This window comes from Pseudopipra pipra, chromosome 5, assembly GCF_036250125.1.
Source record: "Pseudopipra pipra isolate bDixPip1 chromosome 5, bDixPip1.hap1, whole genome shotgun sequence".
NCBI classification, from domain to species: domain Eukaryota; kingdom Metazoa; phylum Chordata; class Aves; order Passeriformes; family Pipridae; genus Pseudopipra; species Pseudopipra pipra.
The window spans coordinates 13,393,095-13,409,557 of NC_087553.1; the positions used below are offsets into that span (position 1 = coordinate 13,393,095).

Genomic DNA, 16,463 nt, shown 5'->3' on the forward strand with positions numbered 1-16,463 from the left:
CAACTTAAGCATGTATTGAACAATTTTTACGTCAGCTGGAAGCACAGGATCAGTGGGAATCTGAAGATTGTCATTTATAGAAATAATTCTGCTTTCTGAGTCAAACTGCCTGACCTTTCATAGCTCACATCTCAACACTCACATGTCACTACTCTCAACAGTCAGGAAGTTGGCACATTTCAGAGCATTTATGCATCATCTCTCAGAGACCTCAGGGATAAAGATCTTAGATTCCTTCTCATGACTTGCTGCATACCCTCTCCAGCACTGTAGGGGCATCATTTGGCTCACTGTGCTTCAGCTTTCCAATCTGCAAAGTGGAATACTACCTTGCCTCACTGGGCACTGTCAAAGAAACCACTCAGCATCATGATGATGGGATATTTAAGCATATTTGAGGTCTGATGGACCTTGTGTACTGCAGAAGAGCTCTTTCTTCACCAGGCATCCCTAACTGCTATCATGCTTACAGGATTTCAACAAAGGCTTTTCTCCCAGTGATACAGGTAATCGCTTAGAAATAACAGTAGGATGTTTAATTCTGTAGTTTGCTGATCACAATTACTACCAGCAGTTTCAGTAGGGGCCAAGGAATAAAAATCTACTTATCTCTATAAATAGACCATTGTGCCTATGTCTTCTGGTTCTTCAGAAGACACAGGAGAAGACACATTGGTAAGGCCACAGGAGATATGCATGCATTACTTGTTTAGTGGGTTTTTTTCTTTCCCAGGGATAATAGTCTGGCACATTTTGCAAGTATCTCATTCCTTACACAGGCATCATAGTTCAAAGACAATGTTAGAGGCATATTACCTATTAACATAGTGGCTGAGCATGACCAAGCACATAGTGGAGGGCTTTCAGTCACTTAATGGGAGGGGCAGACACAATTCACTCAATTCTGCTGACTTTACAAGACACACACTCACACCCTGACACTTTGTGGCAAATGTCTTTCAAAAATAAGGGCGAGTTACAGGAAAAGTGTAATCCATCATAGAAGGGCAGCTGTCACAGGAAAATAGCAAGCTGAAGAAAAAAATTAAATCTGTCTTGTTCAGTGCACAGCACTGGAGAGCTGCAGCTTAACAGAAAGTGAGTTTGTCAGGACACCTGGGTTAGGCTTCTATTTCTTGAAAAAATTGCTAATTGATTTCTAATTACTATAGAGTTTTATCATAACCTTTTTTAAATGCAAGTGCTACAAGTATTCTATAATGAAGTGTAGTATTCTGTAATGAAGTGTATAACCTTTCATAGAGTATCACTCATCAAGAGGACCAGAGTATTCAATAAAATTAAAGGGCAGTAACTTTGGAAATTTTGTGTAGAAGTGCTATTTTATGTAGCCTATCTGTGGAATTCACTGCCTCAGGAAATGATCTAGCCAAAAGTAATGATCGTGACCAGTAGCAAGATCTCTACTTGAAACCAAGGATTTCTTGTAACAATCTAAAAGTGGAGAACATTAGGAGCAGGAGACAGCTGAGAAAAGAGATAACAATTGTCACCAAATGTGTTCTCCTGCTTGAAGTCTTTATTTCAAAAAGCACCTTTTCAGGAACAGTACTTAAGCACCTTCATAATTTTAAGGATGCATAGAAGTGATTTCCTCACCTTAGATCAAAGATCACATGATAGGCTACTGGCAGGCATAGCTCACATGATCCATAAAGGGTCATGAGGGTACCAGTGCGAGATTTAGATATTTATCATTGATCGATTACAAAGCAAAGAGGTTTGAATTAAAGCATAAATTTTCCTTTTTCACCCTCTCTTTTTTTCTCTTCCCAGGAATATTTAGGTGAATGCACTTCATTCACACATATGCTCATGGAGCTACAACTTTAAACTCTGCTTGAACAACACTAGAAACACTTTTTATAAGATGATGCACTGTTTTGCACTGCAATGGAAAAACGTTTTCCCCTTCACCTTTTAATCAGAACTTGGGTAGAAAACCAACCAAAAACCAAGAGAGGACTGAACTTTACCCTTCACAGCTACGGCTGAGTTGACAATATTAAAGAAAAAAATGTCTACTTTATAGATGTAGGTAAATCCTACATGTCAGGCAAGGGTTCTGTGGCCTAGAGTACTTCTACTCTTACACTCTTTCTTTGGCTTCCATTATATCTTCACACTGCTTTCGTGATTGTTAAAGCTTTGCTTTGTTTCTGAAACTTCACTAACTCCAATCCTTGGCATTCATACAGTCAGGGAACAAAAAAGGATCTCATAAACCCATGTATTAATTCTTCATTATAACTAAGGTGGGGTGAATTTCCTAGAGAGTGTCTGTATACATTTGTCCAGTGAAGAAGCAAAACTTTGAAAGATCTACCTTTCCTCATGCTAGACACAATACAGCAGCAGAAATAGTTGAGGAGCAAAATATTCATCCCAAATGAGAAAAAGGATGTTGCTGGCAGTTCCTAAGAACACCCAACTAACAACTGTAACTGGGAACAGCAGTTTTTTGAGGCTGCTCTGCAAACAAAAAGGAAACTATTTTGTTCAACGAAACATTCTCTTCTGGTTAACTTCTCAATGCAAAGCTTCTTTGAGCTCAAGAACCCTTGTCTTTGCAGTACTTTGAGTCTTTGCTTGGAAAACTCTTGGTAGTAGTCAGAGCAGGCAGAGGACTTTTAATGAGAAGGTGTGAGTCCAGTCTTCCTCTCAACTTCTCCTTAGAGATCTAAGACATCTGACAACTGTCTCTTTAGCAGTCATGCTCTTAAACAACTTGTAGGTCGGTAATACAATTGTGACACAAAATAAACCAACCCCTAAATATGCAAAAATTTAGTTTGTTAGCTCTGGTAATGAATCCTGCACATGGTGTTTTCCTCTGATCTCTAAACACTGCTTATGTTATAGTAATTTTTTTCACCATGTAATACTTGTGATAAATATATTAATTATGCATTTTTAAATTTATTGGAAACTCCCCTACATCTAATATCGCTTTTAACAAGGAGATTACTCATTATTATTCACAATTTCTAACCTTTTCACAAAACTACAAATTCTCAAAAGAAGCCCCAGGAAGATTTCAATGAGCTAACACGGAACTAAAGGTACAGTAAGGAGGGACACAGTACTAAAATTGACTTTCTGTGTACATTAGGTTTGATAAACACTTTTTCCAGCCTATGGGGCAAACCATGAGATTGTTTCTTTAGCATTAAAATCCTTAATAACCTGAATCTGCTGATTTGTTTGGAGCCTGAATGGTGTGAGGTTGCTGCATATCATGTCAATAAAGACATGAAAAAAAGCATGCTCTTACTTGATAAATTCCTGGTTGCTCTCCACATAGACCTCAAGTAAGTGTACACAGAGCATTTGAATTCACCATTCACGAGCAAGAAAAAGATCATATTTCCTATTATTCAGCATATATCCTTAAAGCTGGATTTAGACAGTGTATTATTACACTAAGGATGCAGATTCCAACTTGCAGCTCCTTCATTACTTAAAATCTAATTAGTTGTCTTTGCTTGGTTGGTTTTTAATCCGGTACTCATGTATATGCATAATTTAGGGCACATGAATAATTCCACTGAAGCCAATGGTCAATATTATTGTTACCAGTGGAAATGAACTGATATGCATAAGTGCTTTGCTTGAATAAGCTGGGGCACAGGACTGGAAGAAATGCATAAGGAGCTCATTTTCTGAAATTCCCTGCAAAAAAGTATAAGTTTAATGTACATAGCAACTAAAAAAATGACGAAAACACTAAAGCTTTTCTGTCTATAAATTCTAGTGCATTGTGAAAAGTATTATCCTCAACCTGGAATATTCTTTCAGACCTCCTGAGTCATTAAGACAGGTGATAAGGAGTGGGAATTTAAGGTCTCAGAGCTGATTCAAGGCAAAGGGAAAGAGATGAGGGTAAAAAAACCACCAAAATCTCCAAACTTTGTAATAAGCAAAAATACAAAACCTAAAATAAACTAGATTTGCTTGTATGGACTTAAAAATTGCTTCTGAATGGCTTAAAATACAAGAAAAGGACTTCAGATGCCTTTGCTCTTACTCTGGGTAGAATTTCTTTCTAAGCAACAACACCCTAATAGTCTTAAAGGGATTCTAAACCAAAGTCACTCCTTACAACTGTTCCAAATATTTTGTAGCTGGCACTATCAGATGGATACAAAGGAGAGATCAGAGAGTTCAACCCAACTTCAGTCTGAACTGCCAGTCAAAGGAGCGAGCAGCACTTGATCAGTTGCTCCTGTCAAAAATTATTTGTTTTGACAATCAGATTTCTTTTATTTTGAAGTACTGAAGGGAAAAGGAAATTTTAAGCTCAGTTGTTTTTTTCCAAGCTCTTATTTTTAAGTTTCTACTTATTGTGTTACCTCAATTATGGAATTTTACGAATTTTGTGTGTGCATTCTCTAGGTACATATAGACATCTATAACCTTCTTTTCAGTGTCTTCATAAGAAAGGCAAGACAGAGATGGGTGAAGCCAAGAGCACAGGGATCATCAACCTGGTCAGAGACTGCTCCAGACAGGTTATTCTGCTATACAGTCAACGTAGGATAAAAATGAATAATGTAGGCAAGATTCATCATACGTGGGCTGTAGGAAGAATAACAGGATTCCTATGTGCAGCTTGGTTCCCCAGTTGTTCTGTATGCTCTGTAGTGATGGAAAGAGCAAATTAAAATTCCACTCTGAGGCAGCAACATTGGCAATTCGTACAGAACTCTCTGCAGGAGCTAAATGGAGCCATTAACCGAGAAAGGACTGCCTCGATGAGGACAACAGAAACATCAAGATTAATCTGCAACAGAGAACCCTTGAGAAAGAATCAAAGAAATTGCAGCAACGGAAGATGACTCCAGAAGAGAGAAGGGGAAGGGGGCAGACATCTGAGAAAATGGAATCTGCAGAGGTTGCCTCTTCACCCCTCCTGATAAAGACTGTGTTGAATCTGCTGTAGATGCCCTCACCCCAATACACCTGCTCTGATCCAGATGAACTGTAATTCCTGGTTTATTAATTAAAAGCTTTTGGTATAGCTATAGTTCATTGTTATGCTGCCGGATCTCCCTGGCAAGAGGGTGAAGTCTGCAGAACTGACCAAGCTTCCCACACCACAGAGAAGACAAGTGAAAGCAGCGCTGGGCTCAATTTCAAGAGCCACCAGAGCAAACATTCCTACAAAAGATACACACTGGCTGGCTTGAGCTTCCTGGGGAGACTGTGTAAATGAAGGAGTCCTGCAGGAGAGCTCTACCACGCTGCTGCAACCTGTGCAAGAGCAAGACTAGAGCAGAGATCTAGAAGCACTTCCTTTTAACCATGTCAGCTGCTTGATGGCAAAGAGAAAACACCTTAAATAGCTCATATGAGCTTCTTTAAAATGATACAGGAATGCCATTTTGCTGTTACATGAAGCAAACTGTATTTGCTTTTTGTTGCATACAGTTTGCAGGAAGGGCATTGCCACCCGTAGAATTTGCCAAGCTTATTTCTTTATAGCAGCACTGAGTCACATTTTCGTGGCTTGTTAAATACCAGCCCCACCTTTTCAAGGTTACTCCACTTTACTGGGAGGGAGGGAGGCTGGGAAAGACTGTCTAAAGTCTGAGACACGTGGAAAAAGACTCAACTTTCAGCTGTCTAGCCCCAGATACTATATGCTGTCACTGAATCCTCCCACTGTGTTTTTAGGACCCAGTATATAATCACTGGATTCCACAAAGTTATTTAACTCATTTGTAAAGTTCATATTCATATTTCAGCTGTTTTCTGTTTGGGTGCACCTTGTTTTTTTACAGTCAGCTGTTCTGTATCAGAATGAGCTATTATGGGAAATATAAGGTCTCTGTCTGAGAGTGGGAAGAGAATTAAAACTTGCATTCAAATACCAGCAGGTCAAAATGTCTGTGGCACACAGTGATTGAGCTGAACTCTTCCACTGCAATCTATTTCTGATGAAAATGCTTACTGATCCCACAGCAGCCTGTGCTTGCTGGAGAGGTAGGGAATCATAGAATCATAAAGGTTGCAAAAGACCTCTAAAGATCATCAAGTCCAACTGTCAACTTAGCATCACCATGTTCACCACTAGAGGGGAAATATTGGGGCTGTTTACTAGTGTTCTAATTAAATCTGTAATTTCAAGGGGCCTTCTCACAAATTTACTGTACAATTTTGACAGATGGCAAAGGCCACTGGCATTTAACTTCATACTTTTCAAAACAGAACTAAAAAAAAGTTAGGCTCTCCCTTGACTTAAAAAAACCCAGTAGTGTTTACTGGCTTTTGTTTTCACAGCGTTGCAACATTTATTAGCACTGGTAGTGTACCAAAGGGACATGGATTACCATGGCAAATCAGCTATCTGAAAAGTGGATTCTGCTGACAAAAATCTCAGCATATTAAATTTTATTAGTACAACTACCACTGGGAAATTCCTGCAGTCAACCGTACTAGGGGAGGAAAAACAAAAATAATCAGGAATCTACCATTTACACCTCCTCCCATCCCACCTGGGCTCTTTGTGCTTTCTTGTGGGACTTCTCTGTTTTTCTGTGAAAACTGGAGGGGACTACATACCTCTGCAGCATGTTTGGCAATACAGAGATTCTGAACTCCCACTGAAAACATTAGTTACACAGCAAGAATTCCGTACATCAAAGACAAATTCTGAGCTCCAATAAGACTCCTGCTTTTTCACCTCACCCTCTTTCTCCAGGCTTAATACGTAAAAGAGAAAAAAAAAATTAAATTTATTTCAGTTCAGTTTAGCATGGAACCAAAAGTGAAATATTGAAATTCATTTACTGCCACATGATAAAGCAACTGACATACTAGAATGGGCTGAAGCTGCCATAAATAACTCCCTCTAAACTGCTCCCTCAGAAGTTAGCTGTGTTTTCTCCAATGGTGGCTCAGATGGCTCTGTCTGCACTGAGGCTGACTGGGTCAGATGGACTACTGGGAAAAGAAGAGGCCATTCCCTGATTCAGGTCAAGCTCTTAAAGACAAGACCAAGACTAAACAAGTTTTCAGAACTTTCCACAAACACATCCTGGAGTCTGGTAGGCCAAGACCTCACTCTTGATCCATTTTGCTTGTTGATATGGATGACTGACAGACCATTTTCCCTACCTCTTCTATACTCAACAGCCAACATCAGCAGTGATATTACCTTTGCCTTCTTAGTTCCCAAGCAATAGATCTACTTAGAGGAGGTTCATATCACAGATCCATCTGCAGTGCTCTGCCAAAGCCAGTTCTCTGTACAGGTAAGAGGAGCCATTAAGGCCCTCCATTCTCTCATGTTTTATTACATGACTGGGTTAGCTTGTTGAGTGAATTTGCAATTTTCAGAAATGCCATGTAGTTAGCTCCATAAATTGTTTGGACTTCATCAGGATTTGAATTCAGGCCTCCAGAGGCAAAAGTCACAGAGCTTTACGTGAGATGCCACATTCCCACGTAAGTGTGTGCAGCTTTTTTTTTCCCCTTTAAAAGGAAAAGGTTGGGCTTTGAAAAACTCATCCAAGAGCCCAAAGGCTATTTAGCCACAGGGCTGATAATTCTTTCATTATAGCTACTGCAGCAATTCCATCTCTTTCTGCTACTCAGTTATTTAAAAAACTTTTCATCCTTTAAAGTTTTTGGAAATTCACTCCAAAAGAATGAAGTGCTCATTTCAAGAATAAAAATATCCCCTCGAACGGTGGGTTTCCAAATCTAAAAATTTCATTTCATCTTAGAATTCTGGGCTACCCCTTCCTGTCTCTGCTTATTTTGTATTTACATTTGCATGGCTGATTATCCAGAAAGGATTTTCTGCCTGTTTTACTGTATTGCTGTTGTACAACTCCTTCTATTTATCTCAGGGTAGACTGATAGCAAATTCTACCACAAGTATATCCGAACAGTGCTGATTGCTGCATGCACAGGAATACACAAGCACATACTGCTCATTGATTTACATAGTAAATTAAGTCCTTAAAAATAAAGATAATGAAAAGCAGTACTGTAAGCTGTAGATAATCACTACCTTCTTTAATAAGTGGAGGCATGACTGTCAATTCTTTTTTTGTACTTGATCAGTATATCCCAGATTCCTTTGTAGCCAGTTCCCAATCTGTGGTATTCCTAGAACTCCTATCTAAATTTTAGATGATGAATCCATCTTCCAGTTGTGAAATCACACCCAAAATTCTCAAAAAAAAGAGTGCAATATCTAGACCTCATAGCACACAGCCAATAAACCTTATCTGATAGGCACACTTGCCACTCACAGATATTGTACAGTCACTAAAGGTTTGCTGGAGAAATTACTATCAAAGAGCCTGAATGAGGTGCAACTGCATTATTGACAGACAAGACTGCCCCTTCTCTTTTTCCTAAGTATCTTATAAGCAACACCATGTAGGCAAGATCAGCACAGTGTCCTGACAGATTTCTTCTAGATATGATTTAAAAATCCACTGAGTGGATGTTTTCTAATAAATACTACTAGAACAGTTTGGGTTTGAAGGGACCTTTAAAGGCCATCTAGTCCAACCCCCTTACACTGAGAAGGGAAATCTTCAGCTAGATCGGGTTGCTCAGAGCCCCATTCAACCTGATCTTGAATGTTTCCAGGGATGGGGCATCTACCACCTCTCTGGGCAAACTGTTCCATTGTTTAACCACCCTACTTATAAGAATCTTCTTCCTTATATCTAATCCAATTCTATATCTAATCTGCTCTCTTCCAGTTTTAATCCATTACCCTTTGTCCTACCACTACATGCCCTTGTAAAAAGTCCCTCTCCAGCTTTCTTGCAGGCTCCCTTTAGGTACATACTGGAAGGTGCTGTAAAGTCTCCCTAGAACCTTCCCTTCTCCAGGCTGAACAACCCCAACTCTCTCCGCCTTTCCTCATGGGAGAGGTGCTCCAACCCTCTGATCATCTTCATGGCCCCTCCTCTGGACTCACTCCAACAGGTCCATGTCCTTCCTGTGCTCAGGACCCCAGAGCTGGAGGCAGCACTGCAGGTGGGGTCTCATGAGAGCAAAACAGAGGGGTAGAATCCCCTCCCTTGACCTGCTGCCCCCACTGCTTTGGGTGCAGTTTTCTGGGCTGCAAGCAGCACATTGCCAGGTCATATCCAGCCTCTCATCCACCAGAACCCACAAGTTCTTCTCCGTAGGAAGACTGATTCCTCTGATTTCCTCTGACTGAGTCTTAAAGCCTTTATTTTCTACTTCTAGTCATTTTGTATCTTTAGGGAGATGAGCCCAATATTGTTTTCAGGTCTCCACTCTGGGTGCAGTTCAGAGGACTGGAGTTAGAAGGAGACAGTTCTAGAGGAGGCCAGGGGTGCAGACAAAATCTACACTTATGATGGTATGGCCACTCGTCATTCTGAACCCTCAAATACTGCTCAGGTAGAAATCCCACCAAAATCAATGAATAAAGCCAATAATAATGGACCAATTCTCTTTGCAAGCAGGAAAGACTTACTATTCATAGTAAGACTGGTGATGGTTCAGTTGTATTGCCCTCTGCCTCGAAAACAAGACATTGAAACAAGTTAAACTCAAAATAAACATGAATTTTATAAATAGTTCTAGACACACAACTTGTGTCCTGACCTTGGGCATACTTCCTTGTCTTTTTCTTTCCCAGGATTTAGATAATGAACAGAAGTCTGTTATTTGTGAATTTGTCTGGTGGATATGGGTCCAAATCTAACAACTCTGAAGACATTTTTTTCAGAAGGCAACAATCATCAGTTCTTGACAAAACTGGTAGTAGGACCCAAGCAGTGAACTCACAAACAGAGGCACTCAAAATCCTAAGTCAAATAGAAGTGTCCCAGTAGCTTAGCTCCTAATTTTATAGCTCTGGGATAAAAGATTAAAGTCAAAAAAAGGTCTCTGTGGTAATCAGACAGCAGCAATTAGGAAACAGTCTAAAGAAGAACACAAGAAGAAGGAATAGAGAAAGGGCAACAGAAAGACAGGGCTATTAAAGAGGTCCTTCCCACGCAGGAGCACTGGGCAGAGGGTCTCTATTAATACCTCCCCATAACCAATGCCAAACCCCTTATTTTTAACTGAGAGTTTCTTTCCATATAGAGAAAGGGGGCTGAGAAGTCCAAAGCAGAGTTCTGAAGGTCTCGTAAAAACTTCATTTCACACAATAAGTGCATGAACAAACGTTCAGCAGCAGGTTTTTGTGGCAGATGCCAATGAGTAAGTCACTGCTCTTACTCACTTCCAAGGCAGTGGGACAGGCAACCATGACAGTTGCATGTGCAGTTGTTTGTGAGGAAAAGGAAAACAGATTTAGGTCAGCATTTATGCAAACTACATGTGGAAACTGCTTTTTTCAGTGCATTAATGCTGTGGCCCTTCAGAGCTCTGAACTGTGGGCCCTCTCCCCCTGCCCACCACTGTCACAGTCAGTAGAGATGAAATAACCTCTGCAGTCACAGTGATGGGCTGCTCATACTTGCGTGCTCATTCTTTGTAAATTTTTCACATCCATGCAAACCCCTGCCAAAAAGATGATTAAAAAACCTCAACCCCACAACAATAAAAGCCCAGCATTTTCTTGGAGGGGTGGGGGGTGGGTGGGGAAATAAACACCATGGAAACATGTAGACAGATATATTCTTAGAATCAGATCATTCTCTTTTGTGGAAAGCCTTACTAATTCAAGCCTAAGTGCTGCAAGAATAAAGGGTTAGAAGGAAAAACACAGCTGGCGAAAATTGGGGGTTGCAGCTCTGCTTTTAATGTCTTCCACTTTGTGGCATTATCTCTGTATTTCTCACATCTTCCTCATTGGCTGCAATGGGCTGGGGGAGGAGGGGTGAGAAAAGCTCACAAGATCTGTCAGTGCTGTCAGCAAAGTAAATTACTTCTGTTGTTCAATTTGTTCCATTTTGATTTCATGATGGGAATTGTAAGGGTGACTTTAAGCCCCTGTTTCAAGCCGATTTAATGACTCTTGAAAGCACGATCTCACAGATTCAGAGATGGAGGGATCTTCTGGGACAGCCTGTTTAACCTACTGCATCTATATATGCTACTCTGTGCTGCCCATTGAGTCTCTCACTACAGTGTAGTGGCTCCACTGCACTGCTTCAGACCACTAACACATTTTCTTCCCTATGGTCTGGGAAAGCCTAACAAGGATTTTTTCAGTTAAATCTGAGTGAGTCAACTTACTATGCACCAATCTGGGCATCTCTTCCAGGGACAGGTTAGTGCCCTGGATCTCATCCAGACTTGGCCTTAGTCCATCTATAATAATACCACAGTCTTTAGTTTACAGTTAGAGCCTTGAGGTAAACTGTTCCTGGAGGCACTGCATGGTATTGTCAGAGATATAACCAAGTATTCTGAAACATTGTCCAAATGAAATGGGTCAAAGCCAATATTCTAAAATGATGGCAGGCTCAAGGCTGCTCATTATTAATAATCTTCAAGCAGATCAAGTAAAATTACTCGATCCTAGAAATCAAGCTGTAATGGGCAAGCAGAAAAACTCGGGACCAGGTTCTCCACTACCCAGCAGTAGGAACTGCCCAGTGCAACAACATACGGTTGTGTTTTGCAATTTCTCTGTGCTCTGTTTTCATTTATAGATACGACTGCTTAGATGCAGGGGAGTGGAGACACCAGGCACGTAAAACTGAGGCTGCAGTGGGCAGATTTGCATGCAGTGTCACAAGGCTCCAGCTGCAGAGAGCACATTTCACACAAAGATGAAAACCTTTCTAGAGGCAGGGCACTGTCCGAATTGTATTTAATTCAGAAGCGAAGCTTCCCCTGAAGGACAATAACAAACTGATTAAAAATAATTAAAAAGAAGCCCTATTAGGGAAGGTTGAAAGAACTGAATCTGTTCAGATTAGAAAAAGATTAAGGGAAGACGACAAATGCCTAAAAATACTTAAACAGGATGTTATAAACTCCTCAGGAATTAATTTTCCTCCTTAGTCAACAAGACAATACGAAATAAGGGACTGCAGCAGAGACTGATCACAAAATACTAAATGACTTAATTTGTAACATTTGGATTTGCATCTGCTGCAGGAAGTTTCAAAGACTGAGGGGTCTTCAGAAACGGGCCTTGGTGCCTGCACCAAGCAAGCTGCTAATGCTGGCTGATCATACATTAAGGAGAGTTTTGAGAGTAATAACCTCAATCCTTCTACAATGCATATGAAAAATTATAATGTGGCATAAGAGGTGCCTGTCTACTCAAATGATTCTGTGAACTGACTGCACATGAGACAAAGCTGCCCGGCATTTATACTGGGACATAAGTAAACCTGGTAAGACTGAGGCAGTATAAGAAATGTGTTTCTACAAACACTTAACACTCCCTTCAACAAAGATCAATTCTTCAGTGAAGAGTCAACAAGGTTGTTTAGCACGGATTTTCATCCTGTCCGATATAGTTATTTCACATTAAAAATTTGGCTCCTTTTAAGTAATTATCCTGCCTTACATGATAGCAGTGTCAAACTGTTTTCCCTAGCATTTTTCTTTCACATTTCAATAGAAAACAATCCACTCACAAGTCTTATCTACTAAGTGAGAGAGGAGATTGGAAGTGTATTGATCTTAGTGATGTCAAGTCCTTCTAGGGAATAAAAGTTTATTGCTTTCCTGTCTCTGATTGTCTTTTTGTGAAGATGTGGATCACAAGCTGGGAAACACTACTACTCCATGGGAGAGGAGACAGGCTTCACTATATAGGTGAAAAGCCTACACAGGGAAGCATGAACAAAGAAGCAGGAAACTGAAGATAAAAATTTGAAGAGTTATTAAGTGGATTAGGAGTCCAGGGCTTGTGGAAGGTCATACAGCTTTCTAACTTTCAAACATGCAGGTTTAACCTTGCAAAGTGTGGCAAATGACAGACATAGGTTTCATGAAATGACCACTGTATTTTTCAGGGTAACATGCTAAAATGTTCTAAGCTCCCTCCATTCCCACTGAGAGGAATGCAGAGATCTAGGTATCTTTGAAAAATTACTTTTTGGGAAATAAGAAGTTATAATTGAAAAGCACTTATAGAAAAGTTCAAAGCAAGGGTATTGCTCCATCGTTTAAACACTTCCAGCCAAGTAATTCAGCCCAGAGCTTTATGTGTTGTTCTGCTGAATTTTAGGTCAGGCACATATTTTCAGATTTAAGAAGGGAGCAAAGAAAACTCCCTACATCCACATATATGCCCTTGGAAGACTATCTCAACAGATACCAAGGACCTGATTAGGCATCTGTGAGTCCTCGTGTTGTATTCTAACTGCGTGTGGAAAATCTCCACAGCATGATCAAGATTTTGCAAAATAAAAAGTGAGATCCTGACCTTTCGAAATTAATGAGAATTTTGCCATTGAACCCAGCAGGACCCCAGATTCAAACCTAGTTATCTACCCTGAACTGCAGAGGAGCTAAGAACTTGACAGTCTGCTTGAACTTTGAATGCTCAGCACTTTTAAATATTAATTCATTAGCTTACATCCTTAAGTTTAATGAATGACCTCTGAAAATCATCACCTAAATTTTTTGTTCGCAAAACTGATTTGCAGACAAAATTTTCTTATACTGTTCTTTAATCTGTACTTTCAGTGTCAAATGGACAACAAACTCTACCTCAGGATGTAGTTGGAGAGAAAGGACCTTTAAGTCTGGATTTCTAACTTAATTAACTGTTCAGATTTATTGTCTTGTAAAGCAAATTTTAATTTCCATGACCTCACTGTGGATCCAAATCTTTCAGAGTTATCTACTTGAGAAGAGCCTCCTATCTCTGCACTCCTGTGGAGATGCATTCCCCAGTGGGTTGTCTATGTCAAGTCCACTCTGGCCAAAAAGGTAAAAGAGGGAGAGTTGTGTTCGAGCCAGGCTGCACTGAGGAAACAGTGGCTCACACTGACTTTAAGACAGATACTTGTATCCTACCTCACTTACTAAAATTCTTCTGTCACTTCCAGAAAGTGAAATGTTTCATCTTCTCTATTCTTTGCTATCCAGAAGTCACAGACTACAAAGGTTTCAGATCACAATAGATGTGGCTTGAAATGACATGAAATTACAGTGTGAATGTTTAGAGACTGTTTCTACCTATAAATATTAAAAGGACAGTCCTTCTTGTAGGTGTGCCCTGTAGTAAGTGTCCAATCAACACCTGCCCCCAGAGTAGCACAGACCCCTCTGCAGCAGGAAATACACATCCCATCTCAGATACCTTCTTTACCAGATGGCAAGCACTGATCAGACTTGACTTCTATCTGCTTCTTCAACACAGCACAAAAAGTCCCATGGGACAATAGTACTCTCAGGATTGCTTACAGCCCCATAACCAAGTATTGTCTGCCAGCTCAGGTGTTTACTCAAACTTTGTATTTCAAGTCTTTAAGTGTTAGGTAATGTTTCTCTTCTTTACAACCTAAATTTCCTCCTCTTCCATTACTGAAATTTTTTTCTGCAGTGCTAACTCTTATCTTTTGTAATCTTTTCCAGGAATAACTGGGAACTGATGATAACAACTATTTCTTTTGTTTCCAAAGCAAGCATTCTACCAAAGCCATAATCTAAGAGGCTAACTATATGGATGCCCCTAAAAATAACGAACATCAATATGTATTAATTGCAGGTCTAATTTCATCATACTGTCCCTAAATAAAAAAAGAATAGCTCAGGAAATCAGTTAAAAAAGCTGTCTGAAAACCAAAATAAAAGGCAACATCTAAAACCCAGGTTGGTGCAGGGACACCCTAAAAATCAGACTGTCAGCACAGTCACATTAGAAAATCATTTGGCAGTGAGTTTATGCTTTTGGCACCTGTTAATAGATAACTGAGTTCTGCATGATTTATATCCAGACGTGAAAATGACAAATGGGCCCAAAAGGGTGGGAATTGGAATGGTCTTTCATAGCTCGTGTCTTTGGAGAAACTGATGATAGCTCATGGGCAGGTTTCACAATTCTAAATGGTATACACAGTGAAAACTATTTTTACGTTTATTTCTGATACCTTTGACTCTCTTCTATTTCCCTTGTACTACCTATAAATTCTCTCACTCACACACAGGCTGGAGAAATGTGAGCTAGGTGTGATAAGAAGACAGGTATATTATATATAGCCATAGCTGAGCTGTGGAGCAGTTTCACTCTCTTCCTTTTCTGACTTCTGTTCTTCTTCATCATTTTATTAATCTATACCCTCTTTTCAAGTAAAGGCAATATTTGTGCTCTGAGACCCAGACTCCCCTTGTGGTTTGATCTCTGCCCTTTATCTCAGGCATTAGAAGGAAGCTAGATCACAATTCTAATCTAAACTTATGAGGACAAAGAGACAACTTCTAGCTCTTCCACACAGAGACCATCTATTGCAGATAAGCTAAATCTTCAAAGGGAAATCTTGTAAACTCTAAATCACTGCTGGGTAGAAGACAGCTTCAGACTCATGTTTAAGAGAGAAGCTGATGTTGATTAACAGTGCAAGCTGCCTCAGTCCAGATTATCCTTCTGTGTGCTTTGAGTCGTCTTGAGTTAAGTTGCATCATGCATTGTAGCACATCCTACCATCTTGGAGAACCACATCTCATGATGTGCCAGTTTTCCAAGTTAGTGAGAGCCTGGGTTAACCTTTTACAGATGGGGTTATGCTGTGTGAGAATTACATTCCTGGACCACAACTTGCTGCTGCAAAAGCTGATGGCAAGATCTGAATCCAGAAACACGTTTGTATACGGTTTACAGCTGAAGGCTAAATATGATTTTAACTCCTGTAGTATAATTGTATTGTAATGAATTTCCCAATATATTAGAAATTAAAAGGTACAAACTAAAGCAACTGAGATGCCCAGAATTAAGGTACAGGACAAGGTGAGACTCCATTTAGGCTAAAGATAGTATCATATTTTGGCTAAACATGTAACCATGATTGATACCAGTATCAGAGTTACTAGCATTAGAATAAATTCTTCTATGCTAAAAGTCATAATCGTAAGTAGTGCTGGAATTTGTGAGGCCTTTCTTATAAAACCTACAAGCTGATCAGTGTAATGCCTTTGTAACACAAATGCCACAGGCAGAGCACATGGTTATCTGTCACAAATACTTCTACATCAGTAATCTGGAGATGTATGAGATATTTCACTCCTGCAGAGAGGGTCTTTACACGACTTCCTGCTCAACAAGGGTACATTGCAAATCTTCAAATCAATAAGCCACTTGCCTCTTTCAAAATTAAAATATCAACGGAAAGTCAACATTTATGTTTGATTTAATTGCACCAGATAAACCCTCCCATTTTACCTAATAATATGCTGAGTTAATTAAAGCTCCATGCTAGCAACCATGCCTTCACCATACAGAGCAAGCAAGAAAGCCAAAGCCCCCAAGTTTCCACATAGCTGTAAGCACATGAGCAGGACTTTCAGCTCATCATTTTCGGATA

General features: G+C 39.9%; 1 protein-coding gene across 25 annotated transcripts in view; it reads right to left on the bottom strand.

Moving 5' to 3' along the window:
• CACNA1C (calcium voltage-gated channel subunit alpha1 C) overlaps positions 1 to 16,463 on the bottom strand; it is a 480,151-nt gene that overhangs the window by 156,473 nt on the left and 307,215 nt on the right. The gene's annotated exons all lie outside the window — the stretch shown is intronic.